At 46.6% G+C, this 13,486-nt stretch overlaps 1 protein-coding gene across 1 annotated transcript in view; it reads right to left on the bottom strand.

The window, feature by feature from the left end:
• Positions 1-13,289, bottom strand: part of GRIK5 (glutamate ionotropic receptor kainate type subunit 5) — a 313,335-nt gene extending 300,046 nt beyond the window's left edge. The window contains exon 1 of the mRNA XM_075278006.1: positions 12,550-13,289. The gene's annotated coding sequence lies outside the window, so the exon portion shown is untranslated. The remainder of the gene's footprint in view (positions 1-12,549) is intronic.
• Between the last annotated feature and the right edge of the window lie 197 nt (positions 13,290-13,486).

The following is a 13,486-nucleotide window of genomic DNA, read 5'->3' as shown; positions in this document are numbered from 1 at the left end:
CCCCTCCATCTGCCCCAGTGTCATGCCGTTCTCCCCCCTCCATCTGCCCCAGTGTCATGCTGTTCTCCCCCCCTCCATCTGCCCCAGTGTCATGCTGTTCTCCCCCCCTCCATCTGCCCCAGTGTCATGCCCTTCCCCCCCCCCTTCATTTGCCCCCCAGTTTCATTGGGCCCCCTCCATCTCTGTCCCCAGTTTCATGCCGTTCTCTCCCCACCCCCTTCATCTGCCCCAGTGTCATGCCGTTCCCCCCCTCCCCTTCATTTGCCCCTCAGTTTCCTGGGCCCCCTTCATTATGTTCCACCTTAATATTTAATACAAAACAAACACTTACACTCCCCTTCTATCACTCACCTTCCATCGTTCCCCCGACGCTCCTCTCTCCGCTCTCACTCCAGTCACATACGCGCGATGCAGTTGCTGTGAGTTCAGCTCCTGCTTAGCTGCGGCCCGGCTTGCGTGTGTAAGCGTGATGTGATGACGTCATCGCGCCTACACACGCAAGCCGGGGCCGGAGCTTTAAAGCAGGAGCTGAGGTCACAGTTCCTGCATCGCGTATGTATTCCAGCTCATCGGCGGACGGACGCCGATGAGCTGAAATTGTGACAGGCAAGTGCCGGGGGGCCCCCAGAGGCTCTGTGGGCCCCGGCACTTGCCCGACTATGCCGAGGCTGACTGGGACCATTTTATTAGGGCCGGGCCGCGGGGCCCCACTAAGCGCGGGGCCCCGGGCGGTTGCCCGGCTTGCCCGGCCCTGGATCCGCCCCTGGTCTGAGGAGACTGCGGTGGAGTCCTGGAAGGAGAGGACTTCTTTACCTCCCCCGCCCCGGGACCTCACACTACAATAAAGACGATTTCTCGCCACCTCCAGATCGGACCAGATCTTTCCTGCCTTCCGGATGCTTCTGCCTGGGGCTTATTATTTGTGGGACAGGCTGTACTTTGTCCCGACACCGTCTGATATTCCACCGGGGGATCGGGAGACAATCACAAGGCGTAATGGCGGTCGCCGTATTCTGCAGGTCACTACGGTCACCGCAATAACCCATTTATAACCTTTGTGTCATATTATAATATTTTAGTTTTTTGGAGCCGTCCCCCGGAACGTTTTAGATTTTTGGATATTTCCATATTTGAGGATTACCATTTTTTCCCACTTTGGTTTTGTAACTTATTTTTTCCTCCTTATTTGCGATTTGGGAGGGGGAGGGGATAATTCACGCACTGCAGATTTGGACCAGAGCGGCACAGAACTGCTGGCGGATTCAGAGACGGATTCTGCGTCAAAATCCAGCCCAAAAATCCCCATGTGAACCGAGCTTAAGAGGGCATGGGAGGGTCTCTATTTTTCAATGGTCGATCAAAAATCCAGAGACTCTGCAGTGAGGAGGGGCCCGGGCCCTAGAAATAACACTTCAGACTAGGTGAGGGGGCCCGGGCCCTAGAAATAACACTTCAGACTAGGTGAGGGGGCCCGGGCCCTAGAAATAACACTTCAGACTAGGTGAGGGGGCCCGGGCCCTAGAAATAACACTTCAGACTAGGTGAGGGGGCCCGGGCCCTAGAAATAACACTTCAGACTAGGTGAGGGGGCCCGGGCACTAGAAATAACACTTCAGACTAGGTGAGGGGGCCCGGGCCCTAGAAATAACACTTCAGACTAGGTGAGGGGGCCCGGGCCCTAGAAATAACACTTCAGACTAGGTGAGAGGGCCCGGCTGCACCTCAGCGCTCGTGTCCTGATGAAGATGCTGCTTTTATACTTCCCTGGAGTCTGTGACCACAATACTGGCCCAGCCCCCACCCTCTGACTTCCGCACACAATGGCAGCAGATCAGCAGAGTTGTCGGTCAGGCCGAGGGATAATAAAATCATGGAAGGATCCGGGCCAAGCCCTCAGGAACTGGATAGATTGGGTACAGGGAGTACCGTTAACCCCTTCCCCTCCCCATAGTCACACATCTGTCTGGGGCTTGTTTTCTGCAGGACAAGCCGTATTTTCACTCCCACGATTTACCGGCCTGTACAAGGAGTCGCTGCGAGGTGGATTTAGAAGAGTTTCCCCCCATTGTTATTTGGGACTTGTCTTTAAGGCGCTCATTGTGTGGGACAATTAACCCTTTACTGTTCTAGCCCTGTCCATGGGGGGTGTCAGGGCTTGTGTTTTGTGGGACCAGCCTCAGTTTTTATTGACTTTCCACTTCCGTGTGGTGACGACTGCGATCATTTTTAGGAATTGGGATTAGGAGTAGAGATGAGCGAACACTAAAATGTTCGAGGTTTGAAATTCGATTCGAACAGCCGCTCAATGTTCGTGTGTTCGAACGGGTTTCAAACCCCATTATAGTCTATGGGGAACATAAACTCGTTAAGGGGGAAACCCAAATCCGTGTCTGGAGGGTCACCAAGTCCACTATGACACCCCAGGAAATGATACCAACACCTCTAGAACCCTTATGCACACTCGGCTATGCTACATCTGATGGGCTGACCGGCACACGGTGTAGTTGAGCAGAACTGGCTCAACACTGCTAAGTCTCTGCATTCCCATAGGAATGCATTGGCCAGCCTTCAGCCAATCAGCGCTGGCTCTGCCGGAGGAGGCGGAGTCTAAGGTCGGACCTGAATGGAGACTGGTGTGGAGCGATCTTAGACTCCGCCTCCTCCAGCAGAGCCAGCGCTGATTGGTCGAATTCCGTACTCAGCGCTGGCCAATGCATTCCTATGGGAAAAAGTTTATGTCACAAAAATCACAATTACACACCCGATAGAGCCCCAAAAAGTGATTTTTAATACCATTCCTACCTAAATAAAGGTTCTCCCTAGCTATCCCTGCCTGTACAGCTATCCCTGTCTCTTAGTCACAAAGTTCACATTCTCATATGACCCGGATTTGAAATCCACTATTCGTCTAAAATGGAGGTCACCTGATTTCGGCAGCCAATGACTTTTTCCGATTTTTTTCGATGCCTCCGGTGTCGTAGTTCCTGTCCCACCTCCCCTGCGCTGTTATTGGTGCAAAAAAGGCGCCAGGGAAGGTGGGAGGGGAATCAAATTTTTTTGGAGTTTGCCACGTGATGTTCGATTCGAATCGAACACATCGAACAGCCTGATATCCGATCGAACATGAGTTCCATAGAACACTGTTCGCTCATCTCTAATTAGGAGGGGTTTTTTTATTATATTTAAGAATTTTTTTTAACTTTAATTCAGGAACCATAGACCTCCCCCATTCCAACATGGCCGACCTCACAGCTGCGCCCCCACATGACCCAGAACATTGCTGCAGCCGAAATCTCAGATGAGAAGGAAGTGACAGACAATGGCGGAGCCTCCAATCTGCCGGCCATGATTGTGGTAATCTCTGGGGATTGCCGGGGTTGGCGGCCGCGCCGCTGTCGGGGTTAATGTTGTTTTCCATTATTTTTTATCATAAAACATATTAAAGCAAGGCCCCCTCCCCCGACCCCTCCCCCAACCCCTCACCTGACCCCGCTCCATTATCTGCAATCGCAGAGCCCAATTTTTTCTTCTCTAGATGCGACTTATGTAATAACGTGCTCAGCTCAACTTATCACGCAGAACATCGCACCGTCTCCACCGACCACAGCGCCTGCACTGACCTGACAGAAATCTACCAGGAATCGCTTCATAGTCTGATCCATTCATATGACTCTACCTACACAAGAAGCTGCAACTACTGTATGAGAAGGAGATCACTGCACAGACCAGAAGCAACACATCAGTAGTCACCACATGGAACCACAACACCGACACCTCAGCTGCGTGTCAGTCTTCACTGCAGTTTTCACATTCTCTTCATGAACCAAAAAATTAAAGAAGAAAACTGCTATAGTGAGCGCAGCTCTGGGGTATAATACAGGATAAGTAATGTAATGTATGTACACAGTGACTGTACCAGCAGAATAGTGAGCGCAGCTCTGGAGTATAATACAGGATAAGTAATGTAATGTATGTACACAGTGACTGTACCAGCAGAATAGTGAGCGCAGCTCTGGAGTATAATACAGGATAAGTAATGTAATGTATGTACACAGTGACTGTACCAGCAGAATAGTGAGCGCAGCTCTGGGGTATAATACAGGATAAGTAATGTAATGTATGTACACAGTGACTGTACCAGCAGAATAGTGAGCGCAGCTCTGGAGTATAATACAGGATAAGTAATGTAATGTATGTACACAGTGACTGTACCAGCAGAATAGTGAGCGCAGCTCTGGAGTATAATACAGGATAAGTAATGTAATGTATGTACACAGTGACTGCACCAGCAGAATAGTGAGCGCAGCTCTGGGGTATAATACAGGATAAGTAATGTAATGTATGTACACAGTGACTGTACCAGCAGAATAGTGAGCGCAGCTCTGGGGTATAATACAGGATAAGTAATGTAATGTATGTACACAGTGACTGTACCAGCAGAATAGTGAGCGCAGCTCTGGAGTATAATACAGGATAAGTAATGTAATGTATGTACACAGTGACTGTACCAGCAGAATAGTGAGCGCAGCTCTGGAGTATAATACAGGATAAGTAATGTAATGTATGTACACAGTGACTGCACCAGCAGAATAGTGAGCGCAGCTCTGGAGTATAATACAGGATAAGTAATGTAATGTATGTACACAGTGACTGCACCAGCAGAATAGTGAGCGCAGCTCTGGAGTATAATACAGGATAAGTAATGTAATGTATGTACACAGTGACTGCACCAGCAGAATAGTGAGCGCAGCTCTGGAGTATAATACAGGATAAGTAATGTAATGTATGTACACAGTGACTGCACCAGCAGAATAGTGAGCGCAGCTCTGGAGTATAATACAGGATAAGTAATGTAATGTATGTACACAGTGACTGCACCAGCAGAATAGTGAGCGCAGCTCTGGAGTATAATACAGGATAAGTAATGTAATGTATGTACACAGTGACTGCACCAGCAGAATAGTGAGCGCAGCTCTGGAGTATAATACAGGATAAGTAATGTAATGTATGTACACAGTGACTGCACCAGCAGAATAGTGAGCGCAGCTCTGGAGTATAATACAGGATAAGTAATGTAATGTATGTACACAGTGACTGCACCAGCAGAATAGTGAGCGCAGCTCTGGAGTATAATACAGGATAAGTAATGTAATGTATGTACACAGTGACTGTACCAGCAGAATAGTGAGCGCAGCTCTGGAGTATAATACAGGATAAGTAATGTATGTACACAGTGACTGCACCAGCAGAATAGTGAGCGCAGCTCTGGAGTATAATACAGGATAAGTAATGTATGTACACAGTGACTGCACCAGCAGAATAGTGAGCGCAGCTCTGGAGTATAATACAGGATAAGTAATGTAATGTATGTACACAGTGACTGCACCAGCAGAATAGTGAGCGCAGCTCTGGAGTATAATACAGGATAAGTAATGTAATGTATGCACACAGTGACTGTACCAGCAGAATAGTGAGCGCAGTTCTGGGGTATAATACAGGATAAGTAATGTAATGTATGTACACAGTGACTGTACCAGCAGAATAGTGAGCGCAGCTCTGGGGTATAATACAGGATAAGTAATGTAATGTATGTACACAGTGACTGCACCAGCAGAATAGTGAGCGCAGCTCTGGAGTATAATACAGGATAAGTAATGTAATGTATGTACACAGTGACTGCACCAGCAGAATAGTGAGCGCAGCTCTGGAGTATAATACAGGATAAGTAATGTAATGTATGTACACAGTGACTGTACTAGCAGAATAGTGAGCGCAGCTCTGGAGTAGAATACAGGATAAGTAATGTAATGTATGTACACAGTGACTGCACCAGCAGAATAGTGAGCGCAGCTCTGGAGTATAATACAGGATAAGTAATGTAATGTATGTACACAGTGACTGCACCAGCAGAATAGTGAGCGCAGCTCTGGAGTAGAATACAGGATAAGTAATGTAATGTATGTACACAGTGACTGCACCAGCAGAATAGTGAGCGCAGCTCTGGAGTATAATACAGGATAAGTAATGTATGTACACAGTGACTGCACCAGCAGAATAGTGAGCGCAGCTCTGGAGTATAATACAGGATAAGTAATGTAATGTATGTACACAGTGACTGTACCAGCAGAATAGTGAGCGCAGCTCTGGAGTATAATACAGGATAAGTAATGTATGTACACAGTGACTGCACCAGCAGAATAGTGAGCGCAGCTCTGGAGTATAATACAGGATAAGTAATGTAATGTATGTACACAGTGACTGCACCAGCAGAATAGTGAGCGCAGCTCTGGGGTATAATACAGGATAAATAATGTAATGTATGTACACAGTGACTGTACCAGCAGAATAGTGAGCGCAGCTCTGGAGTATAATACAGGATAAGTAATGTAATGTATGCACACAGTGACTGTACCAGCAGAATAGTGAGTGCAGCTCTGGAGTATAATACAGGATAAGTAATGTAATGTATGTACACAGTGAATGTACCAGCAGAATAGTGAGCGCAGCTCTGGGGTATAATACAGGATAAGTAATGTAATGTATGTACACAGTGACTGTACCAGCAGAATAGTGAGCGCAGCTCTGGAGTATAATACAGGATAAGTAATGTAATGTATGTACACAGTGACTGTACCAGCAGAATAGTGAGTGCAGCTCTGGAGTATAATACAGGATAAGTAATGTAATGTATGTACACAGTGACTGTACCAGCAGAATAGTGAGCGCAGCTCTGGGGTATAATACAGGATAAGTAATGTAATGTATGTACACAGTGACTGCACCAGCAGAATAGTGAGCGCAGCTCTGGAGTATAATACAGGATAAGTAATGTAATGTATGTACACAGTGACTGCACCAGCAGAATAGTGAGCGCAGCTCTGGAGTATAATACAGGATAAGTAATGTAATGTATGTACACAGTGACTGTACCAGCAGAATAGTGAGCGCAGCTCTGGAGTATAATACAGGATAAGTAATGTATGTACACAGTGACTGCACCAGCAGAATAGTGAGCGCAGCTCTGGAGTATAATACAGGATAAGTAATGTAATGTATGTACACAGTGACTGCACCAGCAGAATAGTGAGCGCAGCTCTGGGGTATAATACAGGATAAGTAATGTAATGTATGTACACAGTGACTGCACCAGCAGAATAGTGAGCGCAGCTCTGGAGTATAATACAGGATAAGTAATGTAATGTATGTACACAGTGACTGCACCAGCAGAATAGTGAGCGCAGCTCTGGAGTATAATACAGGATAAGTAATGTAATGTATGCACACAGTGACTGTACCAGCAGAATAGTGAGCGCAGCTCTGGGGTATAATACAGGATAAGTAATGTAATGTATGTACACAGTGACTGTACCAGCAGAATAGTGAGCGCAGCTCTGGGGTATAATACAGGATAAGTAATGTAATGTATGTACACAGTGACTGCACCAGCAGAATAGTGAGCGCAGCTCTGGAGTATAATACAGGATAAGTAATGTAATGTATGTACACAGTGACTGCACCAGCAGAATAGTGAGCGCAGCTCTGGAGTATAATACAGGATAAGTAATGTAATGTATGTACACAGTGACTGCACCAGCAGAATAGTGAGCGCAGCTCTGGAGTATAATACAGGATAAGTAATGTAATGTATGTACACAGTGACTGCACCAGCAGAATAGTGAGCGCAGCTCTGGAGTATAATACAGGATAAGTAATGTATGTACACAGTGACTGCACCAGCAGAATAGTGAGCGCAGCTCTGGAGTATAATACAGGATAAGTAATGTAATGTATGTACACAGTGACTGTACCAGCAGAATAGTGAGCGCAGCTCTGGAGTATAATACAGGATAAGTAATGTATGTACACAGTGACTGCACCAGCAGAATAGTGAGCGCAGCTCTGGAGTATAATACAGGATAAGTAATGTAATGTATGTACACAGTGACTGCACCAGCAGAATAGTGAGCGCAGCTCTGGGGTATAATACAGGATAAATAATGTAATGTATGTACACAGTGACTGTACCAGCAGAATAGTGAGCGCAGCTCTGGAGTATAATACAGGATAAGTAATGTAATGTATGCACACAGTGACTGTACCAGCAGAATAGTGAGTGCAGCTCTGGAGTATAATACAGGATAAGTAATGTAATGTATGTACACAGTGACTGTACCAGCAGAATAGTGAGTGCAGCTCTGGAGTATAATACAGGATAAGTAATGTAATGTATGTACACAGTGACTGTACCAGCAGAATAGTGAGCGCAGCTCTGGGGTATAATACAGGATAAGTAATGTAATGTATGTACACAGTGACTGCACCAGCAGAATAGTGAGCGCAGCTCTGGAGTATAATACAGGATAAGTAATGTAATGTATGTACACAGTGACTGCACCAGCAGAATAGTGAGCGCAGCTCTGGAGTATAATACAGGATAAGTAATGTAATGTATGTACACAGTGACTGTACCAGCAGAATAGTGAGCGCAGCTCTGGAGTATAATACAGGATAAGTAATGTATGTACACAGTGACTGCACCAGCAGAATAGTGAGCGCAGCTCTGGAGTATAATACAGGATAAGTAATGTAATGTATGTACACAGTGACTGCACCAGCAGAATAGTGAGCGCAGCTCTGGGGTATAATACAGGATAAGTAATGTAATGTATGTACACAGTGACTGCACCAGCAGAATAGTGAGCGCAGCTCTGGAGTATAATACAGGATAAGTAATGTAATGTATGTACACAGTGACTGCACCAGCAGAATAGTGAGCGCAGCTCTGGAGTATAATACAGGATAAGTAATGTAATGTATGTACACAGTGACTGTACCAGCAGAATAGTGAGAGCAGCTCTGGAGTATAATACAGGATAAGTAATGTAATGTATGTACACAGTGACTGCACCAGCAGAATAGTGAGCGCAGCTCTGGAGTATAATACAGGATAAGTAATGTAATGTATGTACACAGTGACTACACCAGCAGAATAGTGAGCGCAGCTCTGGAGTATAATACAGGATAAGTAATGTAATGTATGTACACAGTGACTACACCAGCAGAATAGTGAGCGCAGCTCTGGAGTATAATACAGGATAAGTAATGTAATGTATGTACACAGTGACTGTACCAGCAGAATAGTGAGCGCAGCTCTGGAGTAGAATACAGGATAAGTAATGTAATGTATGTACACAGTGACTGCACCAGCAGAATAGTAAGCGCAGCTCTGGAGTATAATACAGGATAAGTAATGTAATGTATGTACACAGTGACTGCACCAGCAGAATAGTGAGCGCAGCTCTGGAGCATAATACAGGATAAGTAATGTAATGTATGTACACAGTGACTGCACCAGCAGAATAGTGAGCGCAGCTCTGGAGCATAATACAGGATAAGTAATGTAATGTATGTACACAGTGACTGTACCAGCAGAATAGTGAGCGCAGCTCTGGGGGATAATACAGGATAAGTAATGTAATGTATGTACACAGTGACTGTACCAGCAGAATAGTGAGCGCAGCTCTGGAGTATAATACAGGATAAGTAATGTAATGTATGCACACAGTGACTGTACCAGCAGAATAGTGAGCGCAGCTCTGGAGTATAATACAGGATAAGTAATGTAATGTATGTACTCAGTGACTGCACCAGCAGAATAGTGAGCGCAGCTCTGGGGTATAATACAGGATAAGTAATGTAATGTATGTACACAGTGACTGTACCAGCAGAATAGTGAGCGCAGCTCTGGAGTATAATACAGGATAAGTAATGTAATGTATGTACACAGTGACTGCACCAGCAGAATAGTGAGCGCAGCTCTGGAGTATATTACAGGATAAGTAATGTATGTACACAGTGACTGTACCAGCAGAATAGTGAGCGCAGCTCTGGAGTATAATACAGGATAAGTAATGTATGTACACAGTGACTGCACCAGCAGAATAGTGAGTGCAGCTCTGGAGTATAATACAGGATAAGTAATGTAATGTATGTACACAGTGACTGTACCAGCAGAATAGTGAGCGCAGCTCTGGGGTATAATACAGGATAAGTAATGTAATGTATGTACACAGTGACTGTACCAGCAGAATAGTGAGCGCAGCTCTGGAGCATAATACAGGATAAGTAATGTAATGTATGTACACAGTGACTGTACCAGCAGAATAGTGAGCGCAGCTCTGGAGTATAATACAGGATAAGTAATGTAATGTATGTACACAGCGACTGTACCAGCAGAATAGTGAGCGCAGCTCTGGAGTATAATACAGGATAAGTAATGTAATGTATGTACACAGTGACTGTACCAGCAGAATAGTGAGGGCAGCTCTGGGGTATAATACAGGATAAGTAATGTAATGTATGTACACAGTGACTGCACCAGCAGAATAGTGAGCGCAGCTCTGGAGTATAATACAGGATAAGTAATGTATGTACACAGTGACTGTACCAGCAGAATAGTGAGCGCAGCTCTGGGGTATAATACAGGATAAGTAATGTAATGTATGTACACAGTGACTGTACCAGCAGAATAGTGAGCGCAGCTCTGGAGTATAATACAGGATAAGTAATGTAATGTATGTACACAGTGACTGCACCAGCAGAATAGTGAGCGCAGCTCTGGAGTATAATACAGGATAAGTAATGTAATGTATGTACACAGTGACTGTACCAGCAGAATAGTGAGCGCAGCTCTGGAGTATAATACAGGATAAGTAATGTAATGTATGTACACAGTGACTGTACCAGCAGAATAGTGAGCGCAGCTCTGGAGTATAATACAGGATAAGTAATGTAATGTATGTACACAGTGACTGTACCAGCAGAATAGTGAGCGCAGCTCTGGAGCATAATACAGGATAAGTAATGTAATGTATGTACACAGTGACTGTACCAGCAGAATAGTGAGCGCAGCTCTGGGGTATAATACAGCATAAGTAATGTAATGTATGTACACAGTGACTGCACCGGCAGAATAGTGAGTGCAGCTCTGGAGTATAATACAGGATAAGTAATGTAATGTATGTACACAGTGACTGCACCGGCAGAATAGTGAGCGCAGCTCTGGAGTATAATACAGGATAAGTAATGTAATGTACGTACACAGTGACTGCACCAGCAGAATAGTGAGCGCAGCTCTGGAGTATAATACAGGATATGTAATGTAATGTATGTACACAGTGACTGCACCAGCAGAATAGTGAGCGCAGCTCTGGAGTATAATACAGGACAAGTAATGTATGTACACAGTGACTGTACCAGCAGAACAGTGAGCGCAGCTCTGGAGTATAATACAGGATAAGTAATGTAATGTATGTACACAGTGACTGCACCAGCAGAATAGTGAGTGCAGCTCTGGAGTATAATACAGGATAAGTAATGTAATGTATGTACACAGTGACTGTACCAGCAGAATAGTGATCGCAGCTCTGGGGTATAATACAGGATAAGTAATGTAATGTATGTACACAGTGACTGTACCAGCAGAATAGTGATCGCAGCTCTGGGGTATAATACATGATGTAACTCGGGATTAGTATGGGATTTTCCCTGTAGATTACTGTTGTCCTGAGACTAGTTGGTGGCTCTCAGGTGGACGGGCCCTTTATGTCTGGCAGTATATATTGCACTCTCTCTCGGCAGTTGTCTTGTAGTTCCTTATATCACAGGTGAGACTCCTTGTACTAATGAACCTCTCAGAAGATATTTGGGGCCCCGTGGAGTGAGCTCCTCCAGTAAGTCCCTGACAGCCCTGATATCAGAGTGGGCGGCCATATTGCTCTGCTGAAGACCTCACCTGGGGTCAGTGGTGGATTGGATGGATGCGGCTGTCAATACATTGGTGGAATAAATCTGATTATCCGTCGGCTCATGAAGGCAACAACAATCCATCTCCATGCAGAACTCCACCTACCTGTCTGAATGTACATGTAGTGCCCCCCATAGCCCCCTGGACGGACCCCCGGGCTGCACAATACACAAAAGTGCACAGAGTTGTGCGAAGAGCCGTGTCAATGTGCCAGTCACTGCGTCCGAGTGTGAACAGAGGCAGACGCTGCATTGTACCTCTAATAACTATGAGGTGTATACACCGCACCGTACAGACCGCCGCCGTATATCACATGTGCCCCTACACCAGATATACAGCTGTATACTTCACTAGGGTCCTGGCACTATGGCGGCTCATCAAGTGGCAGTGTAACCCCCGAGGTGCCTGAGCCCAGACCGGGCCTAAGTCATAGGATTGTTGGGGGCAGCTTAAGAAATCACCCCCCCCCCAGGTGCTGGTATCATCCTGTATGGTCAGGCCCCATTATGGGGATGAATAAATAATGAGGGGGGCCTTAGGAAATGGCTCTTATTAGCCCCCCAGACAATATTTGCAGCTGCCCCCCTCCCTCCCCTACCCTTTGTCTACAGACCCAAACCTGTGATGCTCACCATCTCCCCTGCACTGCCATTTTTAAAGGGCCCCCCCACCGATCAGTTTCATATCAGCTCATTTTTCCCCCTCCATCATGAATGCCCCCCTCCCCATTTTCCGGCACTCACAGATAGACGAGCAGCGCAGGATGGAGCCCTCTCCTCTCTGGTCCTCAGTCGCTCACACCGGGGGGATGCGGGGAAGCTGGAGGGAAATACGAGGTGGACGGAGGAAGGGGTGGATCACGCTCCGATCCAAGACCCCCCCAAGACAAACCACAAGGAATCCATTCCCTCTTCTACACAATTCTGCTCTCCCTCCTCAATTCCTTCTTCGTCTCCCGGAGACAGCGCGCGAAGGGGGGGGGGGATTCCGCCTCATCTGCAGGGGGGCAATCACGTCCTTTTTTTTGGGGGGGGGGGGGGGGAGCTGACACTCTCTATCCCCCCAGCCAGCCTCTGCAAGACACGGGTAATGTCATTAAGGCACAGAGTCCCACAGGAGAGGGGGCTTCCGCTGACGTGACGGCACCAACAAGAGACTAAACAAACCTCGAAGCCCCCCGAAGATCACGACAAGCCCCCTGTGATGGCAGAGCTTGGAGAGAAGAAGGTTACAAGTCTATGAGGGGGGGATCTGTCAGAGGCCATAGTGAAGCCCACCCAGCTACGAAAGGGTCCTGACAGATGGGCGACTGATGTCCATGGGGAAGGAGATGGAAGTCCATGGGGGCCGCCAAATCCAGATGTGTAGACTTCCTCAAGGTGGGGAGGGGGACGGAGAGGTAGATGGAGGATCTCGCCGCAGGAAGACTGGAGGAAAGGTGAAAATCCTGAGCAATGGCAGATTGGTCAACCCAAAGTCAATGGAGCTGCGGGGCTCAAACCAAATGGGTCCAAAGTCAATGGGTGTGAGGTGCGGGGCTCACAAGGCAGGAAGGTGGGAGGCAGAGCGCAGGCCTTCTCCAGAATCTCAGCAGACGACTATGGCTCGGCCGTGCAGCGGAATATGCATGTAACGTGTAACGTGTAACGTGGCCGTCAGTGCAGAGAAATGAGCAGCCGG

This window comes from Leptodactylus fuscus, chromosome 6 (genome assembly GCF_031893055.1).
Source record: "Leptodactylus fuscus isolate aLepFus1 chromosome 6, aLepFus1.hap2, whole genome shotgun sequence".
Lineage (NCBI taxonomy): Eukaryota > Metazoa > Chordata > Amphibia > Anura > Leptodactylidae > Leptodactylus > Leptodactylus fuscus.
The sequence above is the reverse complement of the archived record's forward strand: the minus strand, read 5'-3'. Positions and strand labels throughout refer to the sequence as shown.